This window comes from Trachemys scripta, chromosome 5 (genome assembly GCF_013100865.1).
Source record: "Trachemys scripta elegans isolate TJP31775 chromosome 5, CAS_Tse_1.0, whole genome shotgun sequence".
Lineage (NCBI taxonomy): Eukaryota > Metazoa > Chordata > Testudines > Emydidae > Trachemys > Trachemys scripta.
Genome location: NC_048302.1, coordinates 98239635 through 98265609, shown reverse-complemented (window position 1 = coordinate 98265609; position 25975 = coordinate 98239635).

Genomic DNA, 25975 nt, shown 5'->3' with positions numbered 1-25975 from the left:
CGCCACCCTCCCCCGGCACTCCGGTCGGCCGGGGAGAGCGGGGCCCCGGCTGGCCTCGCCGCCCTCCTCCTGGCACCCTGGCTGGGCTCGTCGCCCTCCTCCCAGCGCTCCGGCCGGCCGGGGAGAGCGGGGCCCCGGCTGGGCTCTCCACCCTCCTCCCGGCGCCCCGGCCGGCCGGGGAGAGCGGGGCCCCGGCCAGGCTCTCCGCCCTCCTCCCGGCGCCCCGGCCGGCCGGGGAGAGCGGGGCCCCGGCCAGGCTCGGTGCCCTCCCCTGCTGCGCTCCCCGCCGGGTGGCGGCGGAAGGCTTTTTTGCCTGGGGCAGCAAAAAATCCAGTGCCGGCCCTATTTAATGTACTTGTCCTTTTGACTGGACATATATAGCCAATTGTGGAAAGATGGAGATTCCAGTTTCTGTGGAGACTCAGTACACAGAATGACGTATGTTAAAGTGGTTTCTTTGTTTCCCCTTTGTTCCTTTCTAGCCTCTTAGTAAAATTTGATGGGAATTGATTATCATATGGATTTTTTTTACAGCCTAAAATGAGTGTGGCTGCTGTTATAGGAGCATTATAGCACAAGGAAGCAATTCTTGTAATGGAGGAACTTGAAATAATTATTGAATTAATTTATCTGGGTTGCTGCCAAGACTGCTAGCTCTGTCATCAGCCCAGCCCTTGTGATGCTGTAGGTGACATTTACAGAGCGATTGGGGGGGTTAAAGGCCCCATGCTGCCTTCTGTGTTGTTTACCTTTTTATGAAGGCAAAAGGCTCCTCAAGGTGAAAAAAAATATGTTTCACTGCAAAGACCACGGTGTGAATATGCCCATTAGGATGATTTGTAAACTGTCCTTTTAGGGAGCACTTTGTACCTCCCTCTTTGTTCAGTGATGTCCCTGAACGTGATGCAGCAAGGAAAGTGATGCAGCTGATAAATTCCTAGCTAGGGATGCTTCAACACTAAAGGGGGCAGACGAAATGAGGAGTTTCTCTTAAGCTCAGTCTTCTTTGCATTCACCACTTGCTGCTGCCACCTCAAAAGCTGGTAAAGACAGAAGGGGTCCTCAAATAGTTAAGTGTGAAGATACATCAAAAGTCTTAGAATGTAAAGACAATATTTGCTATTATTCAGATATTACAATCCTGATACAGGTTGTATTTGTTTATTTGTTAATCTTAACTGGGCTCCATTTTCTTTGATGTAGCTGGTTTAGAACAAAGCGAAGAGAAACAAAGGAATTTTGGATAAAAGTTTCCTGATTTACAGACTGCAGGATAAAATCTGGCCCCTCTGAAGTCAAAGGATGTTTTGCCATTGATTTAAATACTTTTAACTGACCTCTGCATTTTTTTTTATCTAAAGGTACAAATATTATTACCCCAGTATTGGAAACAAATTGTGTTAAATTTCTAGTAAATTAAAGGAAATATTAAGTTCAGGGGTGGGGGAGGACAACTTTTATATTTCCAAGTACAAGAAAATGCCACAACTCCACAGGGCAGAATCTTGTCCTTAATCTTTCCCCATTAATCATGGAGGGGAAGAAGAAGGGCAATGACATGAAAGCTATTTTTGTTAGCACCAACTGGTAAAAATGATTTGTTAGTTGATGAGTGGGGATGGTCTTGATGAAGATTTATTGGATAACTATACTCCCTGATTGTGAATAATTGTATCCAAGCAGCAGATACTGCTCTGGTTTGAAAAGGTTTTTACATGTCAGAATATACACGAGTATTTGAGGGAAGTGTTGAGAGAAGACTAGCCTTTTTCCTTTTTTTCCCTCCTCTTCATCCCATAATGATCAGTGGATTTAGTTATGAGGAGGTTTTCTTTGGACAGATATTTAATAAGGGAAGCTTCCCCTTAGCCTCCATTATGGGCTACTTATTAAGGAATTGTCCATTATAATATTTCTTGCCCCTTCCTTTGAAGCATATCATATTGGCTACTGTCAGAGACAGGATTCCTGGCTAGTTGAACCACTAGTCTGATTCAGTAGAGCAATTCCTCTGTTCCTAAAATATGTTACACTCTTAACTCTGATACACATTAACATTGTTAGAGATTGGTTTGCCTGTCCCCTCCCTCTGAGGCCCCAGTGCAGCAAAACTCTTAATTGTGCACTCAACTTCAAGCATGAGAGTAGTCCCATTGACTAAGCTCTTTGCCCTAAATTTGTAAAGCTATTTAGGTGTTGCTATGTTCACTGTTGCAATGGCTAACTGATATAGGAGCCTATATCTCATTTTCAACAGGGATTTAGGCAGATAGGTGTGCTGTGCTTAGCACTGTAATACCTAAATAGATTTACAATCTGGGCCTTTGCTGATGTGTTTGCTGGATCAAAACAAAAATCCCTCCATTGGTTGTCCAAGTTTTTTGCCTCATCCTTAAGGCCTTTTATAACTCTGGCCTCCCCCACTTATCCACTTTGACTCTTAGCACTCCACATCCTCTGCGCCACCAGCAATGCCCATCTTGAATGCCCAGTTGTCTGCATCTTTCACAATAACTGCTTTCCCCCCACCACCACATCCTGCACCTTATTCTCTCAAAGGTTGATAGAATTTGCCACATTTTACAACTTAGAGAGGGAAATACCAACTAGTCAGATAGGTCCATAGTAGAAGGATATATTTCATAGAACTAAAAAATCCTATATTTTTATTTATATATTTGCAACTTAATGAGCTGTACTTTTACAAGTACATCAGGATGCATATTAGTAGGCTACTGGTGGACTTGTCTAAACTATAGTATCTTCTCAAGAGCCTATCACCAGAGTATATACGCAGTTCTCAGAGTCCCTTCTCATACCTATCTTTAACTTCCTCTCACAATGCACCCAAGGCTTGTACCAATAGCCTGCTAATGAAACCCCTATATAGCTTACTGTTATATTATTGTTGACACTGCTGCTTTTTACACAAGGTGATTGTCCACAGTTGACTACCTTCAGAAAGTATCTTTCTAAAGCAGTCTCAGATCTAAATATTTGGTATTCATAGATTCTAAGGCTGGAAGGGACCACTTTGATCATCTAACTCTGACCTCCTGCGTAACACAAGTCATACAACTTCCCTGAAATAATTCCTGTTTGAACTAGAACATTTTATTTTTAGCTCTGACTTCTTCCTTCCCCAGACCTGAAGAGTTCTGTGTAGCTCAAAAACTTGTACCTTCCACTAAACACAAGCTGATCCAATAAAAGATATTACCTCCCTTAACTTCTCATACCCTGGGACTCACATAGCTACAACACTGCCAACATATCTTTTAGAAAAACATCCAATCTGGAGTTAAATTGCCAGTGATGCAGAGTCCACCACAACTCCTGAGAAACTGTTCCAGTGGTTAGTTACCCACGCTGTTAAAACTGTGTGCCTTTTTTCCAGTCTGAATTTGTCTAGTTTCAATGCCCAGCCATCGGATCTTGTTATACCTGTCTGCTTGATTGAAAAGCCCTCTATTATCAAGTTTCTATTGTCCATGTAGGTACTTATACACGGAACAAGTCACCCCTTAGCCTTGTCTTTGAAGAGTTAGATAGTCTGAGTTCCTCAAGTCTAGTACTAAGCTCCTTAAGTGTATCACTAAATTCGAGAGAGAAAGGGACAGACAAACAAGAACTCCCTTTCCAGTCTGAGGCTAAAGAGCTAACGTAAGAACATAGGAATTGACAGACTGGCTGGACCAGACAAGTGGTCTCTTTAGTCACTGTTGAGTAATGGCCAGTTCCAGCTGCTTAAGAAGGTGAAAGAAACCGGCAGTAGGTTATGAAATACCTGCCCATGGGGGAAGTTTCTTCCTGACCCCACATCAGCTAGAGTCTGGCTTATCCCTAGAAGAAGGAATGTTGGTAGCTCTTTTAAAAAAACCCACACACCTTGTTTTGTCTTTATTTTTAACCTTACTAATGTAATTGTAGCTCCTCATTATTTAGATAGTAAATTATTGCATCGTGCACTTCTATAGAGAGGTTTTCGACTTTAGCTCAGTGCTTTTTACAAAAGAGGTCAAGTATCATTTTCCCCATTTTATAGAAAAACAGAGCCATAGAGAGGGAAGGCTAATGGCAAAGCCAGTTTTCTTGAGTTCTAGTGCCACCATTCAAAAAGATCAGAGGGGTAGCCATGTTAGTCTGGATCTGTAAAAAGCAACAGAGAGTCCTGTGGCACCTTTAAGACTAACAGATGTATTGGAGCATAAGCTTTCGTGGGTGAATGCATGCATCCGACGAAGTGGACATTCACCCACGAAAGCTTATGCTCCAGTACATCTGTTAGTCTTAAAGGTGCCACAGGACTCTCTGTTGCTTTCATTCAAAAAGATGCAGCTGCAGTTGATCACATTTTAATTTTCTGAGGGAAACTGTTACAATAGAAATTCAGAGTACAAAAGTGTTGGTCTAGATCATTAGAAATGCAACTTCTTTTTTTCAGTTTAAAATTGTAGTTTCATCACCTTTTGAGGGAAAATCATTAAATTACAGTAAGTAAAGCATTTTGATAATCATTTGACCTATAACTAAGGCTATATTTTAGTCATGGTACTTTTAGTAAAAGTCACAGACATGTCCCAGGCAGTAAACAAATTCATGGCCCATGACCTGTCCATGACTTACTAAAAATGAATAAAACTGGGGGGGAGCTGCCTGGGGGCCCCACGGATGCTGGGGGAGGGTGGCCTGGGTGCTTGGAGTGTGCATGGTGTGGTGCACAGCCCAGGTCCCCCACTGGTGCTGAGGAGGGCGGTGGCCCAGCGTGTGATGCTGGGGGGGCACGGATGGTGGGGCCGGTAAGCTCCCTACTTGGCTCTGCACCTCCCGCCCCAGCAGCAGAGTTTGGGTGTGGGAGGAGGCAGGGGCACCAAACAGGCTGAGGCGGGCTCTGGGTGGTGCTTACCTGGGACGCTCCCTGGAAGCAGCAACATCCCCCTCGCTCAGCTGCTAGGTGGATGTGTGGCCAGGAAGTTCTGCACGCTGCCTCTGCCTGCAGGCACCACCCCTGCAGCTCCCATTGGCCGTGGTTCCCGACCAATCAGAACTGTGAAGCTAGTGCTCTGGGTGGAGGCAGCACACAAAGCTGCCTGGCCACACCCCTGCCTAGCAGCTGAGCAAGGGGGATGTCACTGCTTCTGGGGAGCCCCCAGGTAAGCACCATCCAGAGCCCGCCTCAGCCTGTCCGGTGCCCCTGCCTCCTCCCACACCCAAGCTCTGCTGCTGACTGCTCTCAAACTCTCAGCCTTACTTATAACATAGTATTTAATATTAGCTAACTATGAACATCAGGATCAGAAGATTACACCCAGAGATTAAATGCAAAATAGAGGTAGATGCACACTGTACAAAATCAACTTTTACCCCCATGTACTTATCATACACAAAAAGTGGAGAGGGACTGTCTACATTCAGTGATTCATGGCTTGGTCTGTCTAATGATGATACAATGGGATTTGGTGAGCCATAGAATCAGAAACATAAGGGTGGGAGGAACCTAAAGAGGTCATCAAGTCCAGCACCCTGAGCCGAAGCAAATCCAAATAAACTTAGGCCATTCCGGACAGTTGTTTGTGGAATCCCATCAATGGAGGTTTTTTTAAAACAAGTTGGACAGCTTTCCGGGGAAGCTTATTCCAAAAATTTACTACCCTTACAGTAAGTAGTAAAGCTTTTCTCAACATATTATCTTCTCTCTCTTGTTGCAGACTAAGCCCATTACTGCTTTTCCTGCCTTCTGCAGACATGGAGAATAACTGATCACCATCCTCTTTATAACAGCCCTTTAGGTATTTGAAGGTATTATCAGGTCCCCCTTCTGTCTTTTCTCAAGACTCAACTTGCCCAGTTTTTTTAACCTTTCCTCATAGGTCAGGTTTTCTAAACTTTTAAGCATGCTGGTAGTCCACTGACTTAAATGGAACTATTCACATGACTAAAGTTGAGCATGTGCATAAGCATTTGCAGGAACAAGACCACACTGCATATATTGCTAGTATAGGCCAATGATCATCCTGTGTGTTCTGAAGTGGCTTGAGAGGACTGCCTTCTAAGGAAGAGAAAGGGTATCCATTGCTAATAATGTTTTAAATGCCCACCTCCTAGTGCATTCTGATGGGGGGGAAAAGTTGATCAAAAGTATTATAAATCAGGCCAAGGAGTCATGTCCAGAGTGGTATAAACTTAGGCCCAGATTTTTAAAGCAATTTAGGAATTGCTATGCTCAGAGTTGCAACACCTAACTGATTTAGAAGTCCAATTCTCATTTTTGAAAGGGATTCAGGCACTTAGGAGTCATAGAATTTAGACTAAGTGCCTAAATCCCTACTGAAAATGAGATTTAAGCTCCTAAATCAGCTAAGTGACACCCAATGCAGCAATGCTTAAATAACTTTTAAAAATCTGGGCCCAAGTCAGACAAATCACTGCAGCCTTCCTTTCACCTGGGTGGCAAAATTTTAAGAAGGGGCTCAAAAGAACACCTTTGAAAAATGGGTATTATTCATGTGAGTAAATCTTACTCACATGAATAAGTCAGTGGACACTCTGAGGCCTGGTCTACACTAGGGGGGGAATTATCTAAGTTATGCAACTTCAACTACATGAATAACGTAGCTGAAGTCGACGTACTTAGATCTACTCACTGCAGTGTCTTCACTGCGGTGAGTCGACTGCTGCCGCTCCCCTATCGACTCTGCCTCTTCTGGTGGTGGAGTACAGGAGTCAGAGAGCGTTCAGGGGTCGATTTATCGTGTCTAGACTGGATCTGATAAATTGACCCCTGCTGGATTGATTGCTCCCCACCGATCCGGTGGGCAGTTTAGATATACCCTCATATGAAGAAGGGTTTTCAGAACAACTCAGAGCAATGAGTTAGGACTGAAAGACAAATTACTGCCTTTTATTGCATCCAGATTCTGCTAACCATACTTAAAGCTCTGTAAAGTATTGGCACCAAGCACACATCTTTGAGAATGGAAATGTCACGTTCACACTGGGAGAAAAAGGAATCCTCAGGTGTTCATTATGGAACTCAGACATACTAAAAGTGCTCCCATAGAAGCCAAACACTAGGCCTTCCCTACATGAGCAGCCTTTAAAGGTTAATTAACAGCAAGCAATAAAAATTTATAACCTACTGCTTATAATTTTTTAATGGTGTGATTTCCAACCTTTTATCATAGGGCTGATGTTTGCAATACAGGCCCCAGCTGTTCACAGCTTAGAGAGCCCTTGGAGAAAAATATATATTTAATATTCTAAAGCTTTTGCCCCATGCTGGAAATATGGCACTTGTACTGTTTCCATCCCCTGAGACACAGCCTCTGAACAACTTCAAAATAAGCATTTCTAAAAAAATTTCCATGATGAAAATCAGTTTACCAATGAACTGGCGCATTTAAGTAGAATACTTCAAAGTACATCCACTATTAACTTTGTTTTTGCAATGCTAGATGCAGGTTCAGTAGGATTTTTATTAGGACAGAATACCTCTGCTTTATGTTATGAAAATGAGGAAACCTAAGAAATGATGAGCTCACTCCAGATTTGTGGACTTTGCATGTGTATTGCTTTCAAGGGATACATATTATCTCTGCAGTTTGTCAGTTAAAATTTCCAGTCAAAAACTTTCTAGTCTCAGAAGCTCCACAAAGCCATCATAATGGCTTATCAAACTAACATGCAAGTTCTCTCATTTGTATTCCTCATTCACCATTTGGCAAATAGCCAAACTTGGTTATTTCTATGCACTTCAAGAAAATTTACAACCTTAGCAAAAGGTCTTCTGATTCTAGACCAAGAGTCAAATGAGCACAAGTCCCAAATCCACTCCAGGTCCCAACATCCACTCCTCTAGCTGGGCTGGGTACTAAGGATGTGCGCAGTGGGAAGCGGATAAGGAATCCTCTCCCCAATTGAGGGGTGCCAATGGATGCAGTAGGATCCATGGCTTTAGCGAGCCTCCTCATTAGGAGGCAGGAGATTGGAGTATTATTCCCAGCCTGTGACATAAACAAGGCTCTCTCTATAGATCATTTGGCAAGACTAAGTCTAACTGTTCCTAATTTTCAAAATCCTGGGGTTATTTACAATCCAACATGATTGCACATGCAAATCAGATAGATATTTGCATGTGAAAATGCCATGACTGTCTGTGCATCTGTGGTAATTGTGTGTCTTTTCTGCATGGCCCTTCTGTGACTTAAAGATAGACATTATCCTCATCTATGCCTCATCTGTAAAATGGGGGAAGGGGTAGCTCAGTGGTTTGAGTATTGGCCTGCTAAACCCAGGATTGAGAGTTCAATTCTTGAGGGGGCCACTTAGGGATCTGGGGCAAAATCAACACTTGGTCCTGCTAGTGAAGGCAGGGGGCTGGACTCAATGACCTTTCAGGGTACCTTCCAGTTCTGAGATAGGTATATCTCCATACATTACTTGTAAGGGTTCTATGATACAGAGCCTCAAAAAGGTATTTAGGTGCTTAATTCTGATTGAATATTGATGTAAATAGTTAGACTTATACCATGCACCTCCTATATGATAGTACAGGGTCTTGGTGGGTGACTTCTTCCATCTTAGATCTGGCCACAGCCTCATCCATTTTATTTCACTGATTGATACTTGCAGAGTGTTTGAGATTATACTCATATGGAAGGTATGACATGAGTATAATGTTTTTTTACAAAGTTGTCATGATAACTCTGCTCATTTGGAAGGCTGAGCATGCCTAAGGCCTATTGACCCACAGCACATCCAATGTACAGAACTTCAAATCTACTGGGAAAATGGCCTGCATAATCATCCTGGGCTCAGGATTCACCCCCAGACTGCTCCAGCATCTGCTTCTGCCTACAGACTGTCAGATTGGCTGCCAGACCTACACTGCACACTGGTCTTCAAGAACAGAAGGAGTTTGTCTTGTTTATGAATAAGATTGTAAATATTATCCTTTCAAGGAAAAGGTCATTTACTGAACTCTGTCAGTGGATTACACAGTGTTTTGGAATCATTTGCATCTTAACTGAAGAGCAAGCAGTATATCACTGTATTTCATAAATCAGACTTGCATCTGAAGAAGTGAGGTTCTTACCCACGAAAGCTTATGCTCCCAGTACTTCTGTTAGTCTCAAAGGTGCCACAGGACCCTCTGTTGTATTTCATAAAGTCACTAATATGCTGGGGAAACTGAAAACGATCACTTGGACTGGTGATGTGATACAATCCACAATAATTGACAGTTCACAGTTTACAAGCACAGTCCTACCTGTCTGAGTTCCCATTCCCTATTATAATAAATCTCTCATGCCATCTGTTTACCTTCATGTCTCTAATCTCGGGGTTTTTTATACTACTCAAAGCAATACACACAACCCTGGCAGTACGATTTTGGCTCATTGGGCACACATGGCCTATGCCACAATCTATTACATGATACTTTTGGACTCAGTTTTAGATACAGAACGATAACACTACAGAGCTGTACTGTTTGCTACATTAATTCCTTGTAATATTCATTCTTCAGGATGCAGTGTGTGATATGACCATGTGGTCAGAGATCTTTTAGGTCATTTTTCTTTCAGTTCTAATTTGCAACATTTGCTTGTGAATTCAATGTCTTTCCAATATCCCAAGATTGATGTCAAGCACTGGAAAATCAAAGTGTCAAAACTATTTCTGGAGAGGTGATGAGAGGGAGAAAAGTTGGGTCCAGAAACCTTACACAGAACAGCAGATTTTAATATACTATCCAGAACCACTAAATTCCTGAATACACTATAAAAGTTGGTGTCTGTCCCTCACAGCTTCAAACATAAGTATACACAACATGCAACACAAGACAGTTCTAGTTCCCTGTGCATTAGGATATGATCAGTAAACATTACTGTCACATGTCAACTCCTTGAACATGGGGTCCATATTAAACTATACAAAATTAAGTTTTCAACTCTCAAAAAAGCTGATTTTGATTCTTCAGGAATTTTATTCTAGACCTATTCTGGATGTAGGACAGTTTGCAGGCAATATTCCAGGTTCTTTCAATCCTCAAACATCCATTTTTGAAGACCACACACACGAGATATCCACAATTCCTCAAAGCCCACAGGGGATAGTGTGATTTTTCACATAAATGACTGCTTCATCAGCTTGGCTTGAGACACACAGTAGGCCCAACTTTTACCCTGAATAAAAGTTTTAAATATTGCTTATCCAAAAATGGTAGTATGTGCCAAATAATAGCCTAGTTCAATCCTGAGTGGATGATGCCAGTTCTGGGGGGAGAGCGGGGGGGGGGGGGAGGAATAAGAGTCCCAGGTGTGTACAAACATAAGAACCATAAAATTCTGATGTCACATGATTTATGGGGGTGCTGTATCTAATTAACCTCATTTAAACAATTTTAAAATTGTACCATTAGCCCCATCACTGACCCCTCCATGAAGCACAGCAACTTTCAAGACAATCCAACTGAGCATGTGGATTTTAGAGCACTTTGGGAAAAAAATCAGCTGTTAAACAGTAAGCTAGCCTCTCACCAACAAGTTGATCCAATAAAAGATATTACCTCGCCTACCTTTTCTCTAATATCCAGCGACCAAAATGGCTAAAACACTGCAAACTTACCCATAGTGTTGCTACTACCCCACTATAGTATGTTGTTTTGTTGGTACAAAAAAAGGTTATCCTTTTAATTTTTTGCTGAAAAGTCCCCTAAAACAATGTCTAACTCATGTGGTGCTATGAAATCAATATGGATAATGACTAAACTGCTTATCCTGGTGAACAGGAAAATGTCATTTATCTATCCTTGGTGACCCACTGTAAAATACAAGTTACATGAAATTAAATTTCCCAAGAAGTGCTTATCTTTTCAACAGGTACCAAACCTTTTGCCACCTTTGACTTTCAATATATTTAAGACTCAGGAGTTGGCAAAGATATAAAAATCTAAACCAAACTGCAAATAGCATTGAGAGCCTCTCTATTTGAAAGGTACAAGAAGTTCAAATCTTTCAAATTCAAGTTTACCATTGCGAAGAATCTTCATCTGCTAACAAGATGTGAAGAAAAGGTGAAATTTTCCTCACACTTAGTTCTGACAAGCAGGAGGAAAAACTCAAGCATGCTATAAGATAAAAATATCAGCTTCCTGGCTCTATAAAATAAAATAGATTGTATTGAGCAGTAGACACTTGTGGCTGGATTCCTGGCAGGAGATTGTGGAAGCAGTTTAATGGCAGAAGGTAGAAGTAATTCTGTAAAGTGGAAATGGCTCTGAAATTCTACTGTTTTTAATCACATATGTGTGTGTGTGCACGAGGGAAGTGGAGAGAAAGAAACCAAAAGGTCACAAAAGTCTATATAGTTAGAAAATTTTGATGTTTGGTCATATTAAACATCTGACCCATCTTGAAACTGCCCCATTGCTAGACAACATGAGCCTCATTACTTTGACCCATTTTCATCATTATGAGAAACACTTACGCTATTTAACATTTGTAATGGTTTAGGAGCACCTAGCCTTCCTCCATTTGCTTTATTCCAGCAAGCCTTCTGTGGTCCTTTATCCTTCCTGCTATGGTAAATAATTAAATGTCATTGCATCTGTCAGAGAATACTTTCAAGATAAAGGGGAAAATGTGTGGTTTTGGAACACTGTATATTTCTTTTTTGAAGTTCCAAATTAAAAGTGCTTCTTAAAGACACACACACTTAGATTCCCAGTTTTAAAATTAAGATAAGATGCCTTTCATAATAACTATTGTCCATGTCCCTCAAGCCTCACCCTTGTTTTTTAGCTCTTGCAGATTCTAAACCTTCAATAAGCCCAGGCAGGCAGTGTTGACACATGATGTTCTAATTAAATACATGCCCAAACTTGTGGAGTGAGCCTTGCAGCTGCAAAGCACTCCAGGATGAAGACTTTTATATCCAGTAAATGCATGTCTGATTTTTTATTTATCCTGACATAGACAGCAGAGACAGCCAGATATTCACTGACTAAAAATACTGAGCTTTGCCAGTGGTGACAGGATCAGAAGAAAAACTTACTCTGACTGATGGTACTAGATCTTCTCCAATTCATGCTGGCAAAACATGCCAATGTTCTGGGTAACCTCCTATAGTTATTTGTGTGGCACTTGAACCACTGAATTTCCAGTGTAGAATACCTTTAAGACAACCAGGCTTACTCCCTAATAAACGCACAATATTTTTCATACTGCCATTGCTTTCAAGGGAATTTTCCCTAAGGTTTTCATCAACTTCATGTGCTACATGCTAAAAACAATATATGTTAATAGACACTATGAGTGAAATCTTGGCACCATTTAAGATAATGGGAGTTGTGCCATTGATTTCAGTAGGGCCAGGAGATCACCCCATGAATATCTGCCACAATAGCACTAATGCAAATACCCTTTGTTAGATTATAAGTGTCTCAGAGCAAGAACTGTCCCTTCTTGAGGGCCCACTGATGACCTCACTAATGCTAATATAAACAACTAAATAAAGCATACTACTGCAGGAGTGGATTGGTCACTCTGTGCTTCCAATAAGCACTAACTACTGCTTTGCTTCCTGTTTTGTTAGAACACACACGTCCATCCCCTTTGGTCTCCTAAACCTTTTATAATAGGCCTTTTGTCCATGCTTTATAAAATGATTTTTCCTTTTTGATCTCAAAGAGTAGCTTCTATGACTCCAATTATAGAAGGGACCTCAAGAGGTCATTAAGTCCAGCCTCCTGCACCAAAAAAGGATTGAGTAAACTTAGACCATCCCTGACAGGCATTTGTCCAACCTGTTCTTACAATCCTCCAATGATGGGGATTTAACAGCCTCCCTTAGATGATGACTATTCCAGAGCTTAACTACCTTTATAGTTAGATATTAGGAAAACTTTCTAAACTAAATTTCTCTTGCTATAGATTAAATCCATTACTTATTGTTTTTCCTTCAGGAAACATGAACAATTGATCACCATCCTCTTTGTAACACCCCTTATCATATTTGGAAATAGTTACCAGGTACCCCCTCAGCCTTTTTTTCCCCTCAAGGCTAAACATGCTCAGCATTTTTTAAACTTTTCCTCATAGGACACATTTTCTAGACCTTATAATTTTTGTTGCTCTCCTCTAAACTCCCCAATTTGCCCACTTTTTCCTGAAGTGTGGCACCCAGAATTCGGCACAGTACTTCAGCTGAGGCCTCACCAGTGCTGAGTGCAGTGGGACAATTACCTCCTCAGTCTTGGTGATGTTCTTTGCTCATGGGGAGCATTGCCTAGTGATCAGGGCTTAGGCCCTGCAACCTGCAGAGGGGTTTTAGTAGAGGAGCCCTGGCTTCCCAGTGCACCAGGCTCTGCAAAGTATGCCGCTGTGTAGGGCACCAGGAAATTTGGGACACCAAATTCCTGGTGCCCTACGCAGCTGTGCTGCTCCAGCCCCTGCCCTGCCTCTTCCCCATGGCCCCTGCCCCACCTCTTCCCACCCCTGTTCTGCCCCCACTCCACCCCTTCCCCAAAGCCCCCATCTCTTCCTGCCCCTGCACCACCCCGCTCCCCTGAGGACTGCAGCAGGGGTTGGGTGCCCAGCACTCAATGGCAGCAGAAAGTGGAGCGACCTGGCCCCAGCCTGCTCTGCCCTGGTGGAAAGTACTGGGGGATGTTTCTCCCCTGCCCCCCAAGCCTGGGAGCAGAGCGGTGCAGGCTGGGGCCAGGTCACTCCACTTCCCGCCGCCCCATGAGTGTGGGGTTGGGCTCCCCTGAACTCACCAGGCATCAGGAAGTGGAGTGACCTGGCCCCAACCCACTCCATTGGCTTGTGCTGGGAAGTGGTTTCCCCCTGCCTCCCAAGCCCCCCCCACACACACACACACCTACAGAGGCCTGGGGCCAGCCCCTCCCCTCCCCCCGAGGGGCTGTGTAGGGCACCAAAATGGCTAGGGAGGGCCCTGCTTGAGGGCAACAAAAGGGTCTGACATGCAGAAGTGCCTGTCCTCTGGACCACTTCCTACCACCCTATTGTCCACAGTTCAGTCTGTACAAGAAAGCGTGAAGGGGGTCAGCTCACCACATGGCACCTCTTTGTGACTGGGCATAGTGTAGTAATTCTCTCCCTCTTGAAGCAGCAGCTTCCTCCTCTTGTGCCTTGGTCTTCCAGCCAGGTTAGTTCCCAGTCTCTCCCCTTTAGGGGTAGTCCATAAACAAATCAGGGAATCACCACAGATAAGCTATGTTAGTATGTGAGAGGGGGAAATGCTGCCCTCTCAGGCTCTATCAGAAGCCAGTCCTCCCTTTCCTCAGGGAGGGACCTTAACAGGCAGCTATACGTGGGAGAGAACTTACCTTCCCTCAGTCCTTTATACAAGAGCTGCAAGGTAAAAGTCCTTTCTCTTCCCTGCCTCCAAGTGAGCTGGTCTGCTCCCTTTTAACTCTTCCTCCAGCCTGTGCATCGCTTACAGGTGAGATGGGGCGGGGCTGGCTAAGCCCTGAGCATCTCCTTGTTCTCTAGTGTAGGGTTTGTATACCCCATCACAATCTTACATAAATAGGAGTGTTGTAGATATAAGCAGTCAGGCTGAGCTCTACCCTGAGATCTGGTGGTGAATTATGGCAAGGGTGGAAAAGAACTTCAGGGGCTGATCTTGTTTGTATAGGCACACCCACCCGCCTAGCCTGGGACAACAACAACTGAAAGTGGTTACTTTGGCTGGTGTGGGATCCCCAGTTTCTCTGTTATTGGGGCAGGAAGAATAAAGTGTTACCCTGATTCTGTGAATCAAGGCCAGTGGAACTGTTGTATGACAGAGGGACTCGCCAGTAACTAAGTAGCACTCGCTAGACAAGGGACATGGGTTACAAAACCCAGTGAATTGAGAGAGGTTGAGGACATGTATGTGTACTGGATGGTATGGGCCTCTTTTGAGGGTCTGGAACCCCACTTGCACTATCCTCTCTCTCGACTATTGAGTAGCAGAGCTAAGTTTGCTTCCATTAGGAGCTGAATTCACTTTGGGCCAATGGTGCACCAGCACTGGGGCTCCCCTACTACAAGCTGAAATCACTAAAAAAAGCTGAAATCACTAAAAGAGCTAAAATTGCTGACCGGAGATCACTGAGTGCTGTGTTAACCAGTGGGGAAGCCTGAAGATATATTGCTAAGCAGCTGGCAGAGCCAAGCAGTTTGTGGGATGGTTGGAGTGGCCCATGGAACGGGTAGCAGAGCAGTTTGTGGGGACAGCTGGAGGAGCGGTGGGGCTGGTAGAGCAGAGCCATTCGTGGTAAAGGCTGCAGCAGAACTCCACAGAGAGGTGGGGCAGTTGGCCTTGAACCATGTAAGGTGCCCCTTAACACCCTGTGTGCCCCCCCACATTTCTGCCCAGCCTGGGGCGGGGGGTAAAACTCTGCAGATAAACTTTTGAACTCTGGGGCAGCACTGACCAGGGACAGAGACTTTGGACTTAAGACCTGGAGGGGAAAAGGACACTGCCAAACTTACTTGGAGGTGGGTCTTTTGCTCATGGTTTGTGATATTACCCCAACATAATGCTGCATTGTTTCCCTCCTTTATTAAAAGGTTTTTGCTACACTCAGACTCTGTGCTTGCGAGAGGGGAAGTATTGCCTCCTAGAGGTGCATGGGGGGTGGTATGTAATTGTCCCAGGTCACTGGGTGGGGGCTCGAGCCGGTTTTGCATTGCATTATTGAAACAGAACCCCTAGATACTGAACCCAGCCCTTGTTGCTGCCAACTCAGAGGGGCAGAAGGGTTACATATACATCCCAGAATGGTAGTAGCCTTCTTTTGCAACAGCACCACATTGTTTCTCAATTTGTGATCCACTATAACCCCCCTGGATCCTTTCCAGCAATACTTTTTAACCGGTTAGTCCCCATTTTATAGCTGTGCATTTGATTTGTCCTTCCTAAATGTAGTGCTTTGCACGGGTCTTCACTGAATTTCATCTGATTAATTTCAGACAAATTCTCTAATTTGTCAAAATGGTTGGGTTTCTGTCAATTTTACCATTTTCCATATTTTCAGCCCATATTTTTTTACCTCCTGTCCCTCTGAAGAATGGCTTAAGTCACCCAGAAGCCTGTGTCCGTACACTGGAAATTTTATGATGCAGTCTGACTCTTCTGTGCTGTAGGTTTAAATTACACATGACATTTGACAAGATTTGTTTTTCCCCCACCACCTTATTCTAACATTTTGATGTCCTTTTGACTTCACCATTTTCTAACACAGCTCTTCTGTCTTTAAGTTTTCAGTCAACACTCCAAAAGGACATATCCAATTTTGCACATTGTCAGGATCAGATGAGTTGGTGTAAATCAATTTACACCTGCTGAGCTTCTGGCCTTCTAATGAGGACAGCCACCATTTTTTAAAAACTGCCCTAACATTAAAGTTGTGTTCAACTTATAACTCAGTAGAATACCAGTACATATCTTATCCCTTGTGTAAAGCAAAAATAAAAATAGAAAAGGTCCAAATCTCAGATTGAGTTGTTTGCAAATATATATTTGGTAGCAGAATAATCTCAGCTGCCATGTAATAAAACATTTATCATGACATTCCAGGCTTTTCTAGAGTTTTGTAGTTTTCCTTAATCCACTATATGGAGACTGAAATCCAAGATACATTACAAACCCTAATACTATATTGAATTATATAATGAGTACTCTAAATCTGATCATCCCCAGTAAGAAGTTGAGGGCAAAAATTTACATAAAAAAGAGCCCGGTTACGATATAACTGCTCTGTATTGCCATGTGTTATGGTTTTCCTCACTTCTCCATTAAGAATATCATTTTTGGCATATGGTCAGCAGATATAACCAATGTACATGCACCTTTTACCCAACAGGCAGGTTGGGAGGTGTTTTAAAGGGGATATTGTAGTTTTGTCAGTTGCTCCTCTACATGTACCACTTGTTATTACTGCTTGAAATAACATTAAGTTGGAGGTTGTATCAATTTAATTTTCAGCTAGTTGGGAGACACATGGCTTATATCTATTTGGAAAAGCAGGTCTTGGTGGGTGACTCCTCCCATCTTATAGATGAGGGTGTGGCCAGGTCTTTTACTTCTGGCTGTAGAAGGATATTGTGAGCTACTGTTGTTCCAAATTGAAAATGCTAATGGATCATGCTGCAAAAGAATTACTTTCTTGTAGATTGCCTGCTACTTTTTTCCAGTTAGTTGCAAAAAACTGTTTTGCTCCTTTGCGCATTAGATACAAGAGCATATGGCCCATTGTAGCTAGTGCATCCAATTCCCAAATTAAGGAATCTGATCATGAATACAAAAATAACCCTCTAACACTATACTGAGCAACAATTGACACCAAGCCTTTTCTAGTCTATTGATTTATATTATTTAATTCTATTGACCAACAAACCTCTCATTCTACACCTCCTCCTCACATCTGGCCTTTTTATATTTCCTTGTTCTGAAGACAACTCCTTTTCAAAGAATCTTTGAAATTCGTAAGTGCATTTCATTAAATCAATATCTGCCAAAGGGACTCATTTTGCTAAAAGCTTTGCATAATATATTATTTTTCCCTTCATCATCATAGCTTTTGTGCCTACAGGGAGCACTAAAGCAAATGTTAGTTTTATTGTTGGTACATGGAAATAATATACATGTTTCATTAAGGATGCTTTCTTTGCAGGTAATTTAAGCAGGAAAGAATTGGTCCCTCATTTAAGAGCGAGTCAGAAGTTCATTCATTCTGATTATGGATAAAATAAAGATGCAATATCAAATGACTGACCATCACAGTGAATTATGTCTACAAAAGCACCTTATTTTTAGCTTAAAAGTCCATGCTGTAAGCAGCAATTATAAAACTATTTTTTCAAGTGCAATTTCTCTCTCCCATTTTCTGTAGATCACTTAAATAGACTTCTAAGGAGAACTTTATATACACCTTACTTTATTTAAGAGTGCTCTGGCATTGGACAATATTTATATTACTCATAGACTCATAGACTTTTGAGAGTCCTAAACACTAATACAATTTAAAACAAATTGGGACCAATTTCCAAAACATAAAAACCTCCCAAGGTAAGATTCTTCCATCCCCTACTCAGCCATCTTTTCCAGAAAAGGCCTGGGTGAAAATTAAGCTATGCAATGTGACTTAAGTACCAGCAAATTCAAGTGTTTGCAGAACAATGGGTATGTGAATCCCAGAACGTAAGAATGGCCATAATGGGTCAGACCAATGGTCCACCTAGCACAGTATCCTCTTGCAACAGTGGCCACTTGGAGATAATTCCCTATGAAGTAATAGAACAGGGCAATTTGTCAAGTGATCCATCCCCTGTCATCCAGCCCCAGCTTCTGGTAGTCAGAGGTTTGGGGATATCCAGAGGCTACATCTCTGATCATTTGGACCAATGCCCATTGATGGACCTTTCTTCCGTGAACTTATCTAATTTTTTTTTTAGACCCAGTTGTGCAGGCCAAAAGTATAACATCTTCAACAATGAGTTCCACGCGTAGACTGTTCATTGTATGAAGTAGTACTTCCTTATATTAGTTTTAAACCTACTGCCTATTAAATTGGGTGACCCTTGCTACTTGTATTACATGAAGGAGTAAAAACTTTTTAATAGACTTTCTCCATACTGTTCATCATGGGTGATGGGTATCAAAGGCCAGGGCAAGTCTCCCCTGACCAAGGCCATGGCCATGGCCACACCAATGTTCTGCTAGAAGGCCCTGCTCTCCCTCCTCCTCTACCCTGAAGCTGGCAGAAGTTCAGCTCCAGCCGGCAGGGCCAGTGCAACCTATTAGGCGACCTAGGCGGTCGCCTAGGGCACTAGGATTTGGAGGGGGCACCATTTTCTTCAGTGACAACCGGATCTTCGGCCACCCTGGTCGCCGCTGGCATTTAGGCAGAGGGAGCTGGGGGTGGCAGGGGTTGTGGGGAGGGCTGCCTGGAGCAAGTAGGGGGGGGGGCATGGCATGCAGGGGAACTCCCCGCCCCAGCTCACCTCTGCTCTGCCTCCTCCCCTGAGTACACCGCCCCACTCTGCTTCTCTCCCTCCGAGGCTTGCGGCGCCAAACAGCTGATTGGTGCCGCAAGCCTGGGAGGTGGGAGAAGTGGAGCAGCGACTGCGTGCTCGGGGAGGAGGCAGAGCAGAGGTGAGCTGGGGTGGGGAGCTGCCACATGGCTCTCTGGGGGGGGAGAGGGAGAGAGAAGGGAAGAGCTGCCGTGGGGGGGGGAGCAGAGGTGAGCTGGGGAGCTGCCATGGAGAAGGTGTCTCAGGGCGGGGCGGGGAGCTGCTGCGGGGCTCAGGGAGGGTGCAAGGTGGAAGTTTTGCCTAGGGCATGAAACATCCTTGCACCAGCCCTGCCAGCCAGCAGCCCGGGGCAGTGCTGCGGGGGCGGGGGGGGAAAGCAGCGCAGCGCCTTGGCTTGGTGCTGGGGGAGGGTAGAGTAGATTGGCTGAATTTCCAACTGCCCATGCCATTCATGACTTATATAGACCTCTATTGTATCCCCCCCCCTTAATCATCTCTTTTCTAAGATGGACAGTCTTTTTAAACTCTCCTCAGAAGGAAAATTGTTCCATATGTTTAATAATTTCTTGCCCTTCCCTATACCTTTTCCAATATCTTTTTAGAGATAAACCAACCAGAACTGTACAGTGTTCAAGGTGTGGGAGTATGATAGATTTATGTAGTAGCCTTATATTATTTTTGGTCTTATTACCTATCCCTTTCCTAATGATTCCCAACATTGTTGACTTTGATTACAGCTGCACATTGAGCATGTTTTCAGCTAACTATCCACAATGACTCCAAGATCTTTGAGTGTTAACAGTTAATTTAGACACCTTTTTGTATGTATAGCTGGGATTACGTTTTCCAGTTAGCATTACTTTGCATTTATCAACAGTGATTTTCATCTGCCATTTTGTTGCCAAGTTGTGAGATTCCTTTGTAACTCTTCATAGTCTGATTTGGATTTAACAATTTTGTATTGTCTGCAAACTTTCCCTGGAAAAAAGCAGAAGACAGTGAGGTGGCAATTAGGGAAATCCAGGGATTAGGGATGAAAGGGGTAGAGCTTTGTTAGGAAGCTCTCAGCCTTGCCTAGTAGGTCGCTATACTCAGCACATAACCCCCTGAAACAACCCACACGATAAACTTTAATCAAGCAGGCACATGGCAGGCAAGCAAGCACACACACACCACAGACAAACAAATTGACCCCAAAGGTCATGTAGTTGCTACTCCCTCACATGACAACTCCCTCATTATCTGCTCCTGTTCACTAGCTGGCCTCTGCTCAGCACAACAGAGTGGAAGTGCAAGGGTGGGTGGGCTATTTGGGAGAGGATTATGGCTCTTTGATTCTGTGGGCTGGTGTGAATTAGAGCTACCTAAAACCTGCTCTAGTTTATCCCTTAACTGAGCATCTGTAGATGCTGTAGTGAATCTCCATCCCTGAAGGAAAGATGGAGGTGTGTCACACTTCCTATGACAAGGTGCTGGAAGCAGTAGATGCAGAGCTGACTTTTCACCAGCTGAATACTCCCTCATATCTGGGAAATTATGCCCCTTGCTAACCTATGCAGGCACACCGGAAGCTCATTCTTGTGCACCAGACATCTTCTATCATATATGTGAAACTCAAATAGCTTTTACCTCTAATACATAGCACAAGCTTTCCTCTAGCTAGAAAAAGGGTTGTTACATTGAAAAAGTGAGCCATCTTCAAGGTAAGGGCAGGAAAACATTTAAGTTACAGGAAAAAAGTTGTCATTCAACATTTCTGCAAACACCCAAAAGTGAGATGGTTTCACAAGCTTCACCCATCTCTAGTTTGCAAATGGACTATTCCAAATGACAACTTAACAGCCAAAGGACTCTTTGATTGCACTCTGCAGGATGACAAATATGGATTTGAACCGGCTTCATCCTGACAATAAAAGATGATTAATACAAAAACTGAAGAAAAACGCCAGAAGGATCCTGCTCTTACTATCTCTGTGCTGATAAATATGGTCTGTCTGAAGCTGAAAAATACTATGGGGCCAAAAGAACCAAAGACATTGATATTTTGGAAAGGAAGGTGCTTGACAGACCTGTGTGAGAGAACTAGGGTTGGGGGGGGCATGCGCTGGTTTGGAAGTCAGGATAGTGCCAGGACTACAGGCCTGCTATCCATCCTCAGCAGCCACAAGGTTGACCTTCAGTAGTGAACATCAAGCAGGAGCAACAGAGGGGCTATTCAAGGCAGTAAGGAGGGTCTCCTGTGGGGAATGGTGTGTAAGAGGATTAAACAAAAAAAAAAGTCTACATTTGTAAATTGGACTTTCACCATAAAGAGATTGCACTCCAGTACTTGTATAAGGTGAATTGAAAGAAAAAAAACCTTTTGTTTGCTTTTACAGTGCAAATATTTATAATAAAAATTGAGCACTGTCTACTTTGAAGACAGTGTTGTATTTGAAATCAATACATGTAGAAAAACATCCAAAAATAATTTCAATTAGTATTTATTAACAGTGCGATTAAAACAAATTGAGATACATTTTTAATGGTGATTAAATTGAGATAATTGTGTGAGTTAACTGATTAGTTGATTGCCCTAATCTATAGTATTACTTGGCTGAGCTGTCATTTCATTTCTTGTTTGTCCATCCCCCGTTCCCCCCCCCCACCACACACACACACACACACACACACACACCCCGTAGACATACCAGTCAACAGGACTTCAAGTGGAAACAGCTACAGAATTGAACCCATAGTGGGTGTCTTTGGGCAAGTTACCTCATCTTGGTGTCAGTTTCCAGATTGTATAATCCCTATTTATATATCTGGGGACTAGTTGCCTAGTGTTTGCACAAGGTTTTGAAGATATATAGCCATGTTTTCAAAAGAGCTCAATGACTAACAGTTTCCATTTAAGCACCTAAGTGGCCAAATTTTGGCCTGAGATTGGGTGCTGAACACTTCTGAAAATCTGGCCCTTAAAGTGCTATAGGTTTTTAATTTTAATAATTGTATTTTTTTAAAATCATTTGAGATACTACAGTATAAATCTTTCCTGTACACACAGTAAGTTTTATGTTCTACATTTTTAGTGTACATAGTTTGAATCCTCATTAGATAATTGTACAGCAGTCTGGAACAGCTCCAATAGGACAATTATGATCTTGGAGCTGAATAATTTTTCAGCTTCAGCATTTGCAAAAATGCCTCCCTAATTATGTATTTACCCAAGAAGCTAGACCATCTTAAAGAAGCAGTTTGAATCTCTTGGGTAAATTAGAAAGCCTTGCTTTTCTGACTATTGCCTAATTGCCCAAGTGACCAGAATGGCATTTTATAGCCTTGTACAAAGGTTTGGGTTATGTTTAAACATGACAAAAACAAAGAAAATCCCATATTTAAATTATGTGGGATTTTCAATTCTATGTATCTACTTTGGCTCTTGTCAGCTTTGTCACTTTAACATTGAGTTTTCCCCCCAGGTTGATTCATCCTGGGGGATTTGTACTTGTTACTTTCCAAACACCCAGGCAATACGGTGAAATTCTAGCCCATCTTTTTGTTGGGTCTGCATCTACTTAGCCAAGGTCTCCAAAGGGCTGCTGCAATACAAATGCCAATACTATCCTATCAATGGAGTGAGGGAAAACAGTGTCATTCTTTGGGTAGTATGTTCACCTCACTTTTACCTTAAATATCCTGGCTGTTCATTCTAGCCAACTGATTTTCATCCAGATGTTTTTGCACTGATTTTGTTGCATTTAAAAATGCATTTATGTATTTATTTGAAATGTATTTCGGGGGGGGGGACCAGAAGGATCCTGATAATAGGATACAGAACCTTTCATATTCAGGTGATTTGTGCACTGGTTTGAATTCAGCACTAGTTAAACAGTATCTGAAAAAAGTTACTGTTTGGCAGTCTGAGTCCATTTTTTAAGTGTGTATCACAGAAACCACCACCTTAATTTATGCTAACTGGCAGTATCAGCAGAGAGCCAAGAATCTAGTGGGCCATGGAGATTTAATTGTCGTCTTGCCAGGCAATCACTGGCAGAGCAGCCTTGGGAAACCTCAGCAGTGCTGCCACCTGTGTTGTACTGGTTGTGTATGTGTCAATAATTGTGATTTGCCAAGGCTGTCAATCTAGTATGTGTCATGGCAGCAGCACAGGCTAGCAGTGGAAAGTGTCATGTGTCTACAGATGTTTAAGTTTCAAATAGATTGCAGAGGCAGCAAATATTTGTTTACCTGCTATCTGTCATGAGCACTAAATTCACACAAGTTGTGTTGCCAGATTCAATGTACAAAACGATAAGCACCTTGGTTTTAGCAAGCCATATTTAGTTATCTAGGAATGTGGGAATCATGTACTGTGTACAGTGTACTCTGCATAGGATAGCTGGAAAGAGAAATTAAATAAGCAAGAGAATGCCGCCACCATCACTAGTTTCTTATAGCCTAACATTTGATAGCATCTGGGGAAAGAGCATTTGTCCAATGTTCATCTGCTTGAACTTCTATGGAAATGTCTGTTGTGTTATTATAAAAGTTACACAAGGCAAAACTTCATTTATAGCAACATCTCAATCACAGACCACAGCTCTCCCATGGGCCAAGTTATGCTAATTCCTTGGAAGCTGAAATCAAAGCTGTGGGATATCAATTTAGAGATGCTTAATAGTGAAAAGTGCTTTTCATAAGCTTCAACTTTGTCTTTTTCACAAAACTGGTGTAAAGCCAAATTCACTGGTTCTGCTTATTCTCCACACAGCTCCAGGACAGGGAAAGTCTGATACAGCTGAACTATCATTATGTTAACCAAAGCACTACACCAAAAAGAGCCAATGTGACAAAGGCACCTTCTGACTGTCAAGAGGCAGCTATTACTGCCTAGAAGGTTAGACATTACAGTCCAAATTGTGATCTCAGTTACACCAATGGAGAGCCGGAGTAATACCAAGGAGGTTAGTGGATTTATACTGTTGTAATGGAGATCAGAATCTGGGCCTACATCTATCATTTGGCTCTTGAACTGCAAATGTGATGACAAAGTACAAAGTGCAATGATGTGCTTTAAAGTCTAGTTCCTTTGACACAACCATTGGGTACAAAGAACAGAATCTGTATAGTGTTTGGATAACTTTCAAAGTGCCTGAATGTATACAGCTTGTTTCCAGGTTCACACAACTACTGTACAACTCATGTATTCAAGTTTTACATTACACTTCTCTGCAAGTGAGGAGCTCTGAGGACATGGCATTATGAAGTCAGGCTTATTTGTGTGGTTACATGATTTCTTTTAGATAACTACCATTAGCAATGCTAGTGAGAAGAGATTGAATTCAATTTTTCCTTCTTCTCTTTGCTTGAATTTTTTGCTGTATAATAGCCACCCTTCCTTCCTCGCAAATGCAGAGTTATAAAGTTGCACTTATCTGTGATGACTTACTGTTTCCCAGGATACATTAATCTTTCTGGACAAATTTCTTACCATTTAATTGGGAGACAAGTTTTTATTAAGTGGATCTTTGATAGGACAGAGTCTCCCCCTGCCCCATTTTACAGATATTTGCATTTACAGGGCCTCTGAAGCAGACACAAGAAGTATGGGTAGAGGATTTGGGTGGTGTTACTTTTCCACCTCCAGAGACTGTAGTCAGTCTGAAGTAAGAGGATTAGGAAATATAGTATCTACTGGGGGCAGGGAATTCATATCCCAGCAGCACTACTCCTCTCACTGTTGGTTCAATGTCTGTTATGAGCAGTGAATGCTTCTGTCCAGAGAAGAGATGAAACCAACAGGTAGGATTTTCAAAAGCATAGAAGTCAGTAATACTAACATCAATGGAAGCAGATGCTAGGCCAAGACTGAACAATTTTGGAAATCCCACCTTGTAACTCTCCCTGCATAGTTCCAGATTTGGAGAAATTCAAAATCAGAATCCAAATTTTGTGGCTGAGGCCCTGCTCTACTGTTATTACAGTAGATCTGTCATAACAGACAGCAATCACAGCTTCAAATAAACCACATTCCAGGGGTGAAACCTTCACCTCATTGGTCACTGGGATTAGGATTTCACTCCAGGAGCTGACCCAAAAAACACACACACAGAATTTGATTGAGGTTTGAGCCATTTTGTAAAAAACAAACCAACAGTGTTTGAGTGACAACAGAAGTCTAGAAGACACTGGGACTTGCAGTGTCACAAGTAGTGGAAATGGGATCCACTGTGAATTGTCTCCTTTATGAAGGATCATCCCAACTACTTTAGCACAACTGTTAACATTTTGGGTGGGGAAAAAAAATGGTAAATTCAATTGTTATTAGTGAAGTATTCCTGTTACTAGCTTTCAGGGCTTCTCTACTCATCAAGCACTAATCATCAGGATAGTTGGTACACTTTAGAATATATTATTTTCTTCTTTGATAACATGGCAGGTTTTGATTCAGTTAAAATATAAACTTAAACTAAAGTTAATGCAATATTAAGGGTGAAAAAAATCTGACCAACATAAGGAAATGAACACTAGAATATTACAACTACTTAGATGAAGGGTCTAGAAAATGTGATGCAAGTGATCGAGAGACCATAGGGACAGGCATTGTGGATTCTCAGACAGAACATCTTACAGTGGATGCAATTAAGCAATGGATATTTATCACCTGGAGTTGTTAAATTTACAACTTTAGTAGGGTTACCATATCTAATAAATAAAAAAAAAAGAGGACCCTCCACCGGCCCTGGCCCTGCCCATTTCCCCACCCCCAGTCCCGCCCCAACTCCGCCCCTTCCCCGGCCTAACTCCCTCCCACTCCCAGCCAGGGGGAAAGGGCTGCCCCAGGGCTACCAGCTTCAGGGTTTGCCGGGCAGCCCCCAGACCCTGCGCCCCCGGCCGGCACTTCCCCAGCACAGCGGAGCCCGGGAGGGGAAGCGCCCAGCCGT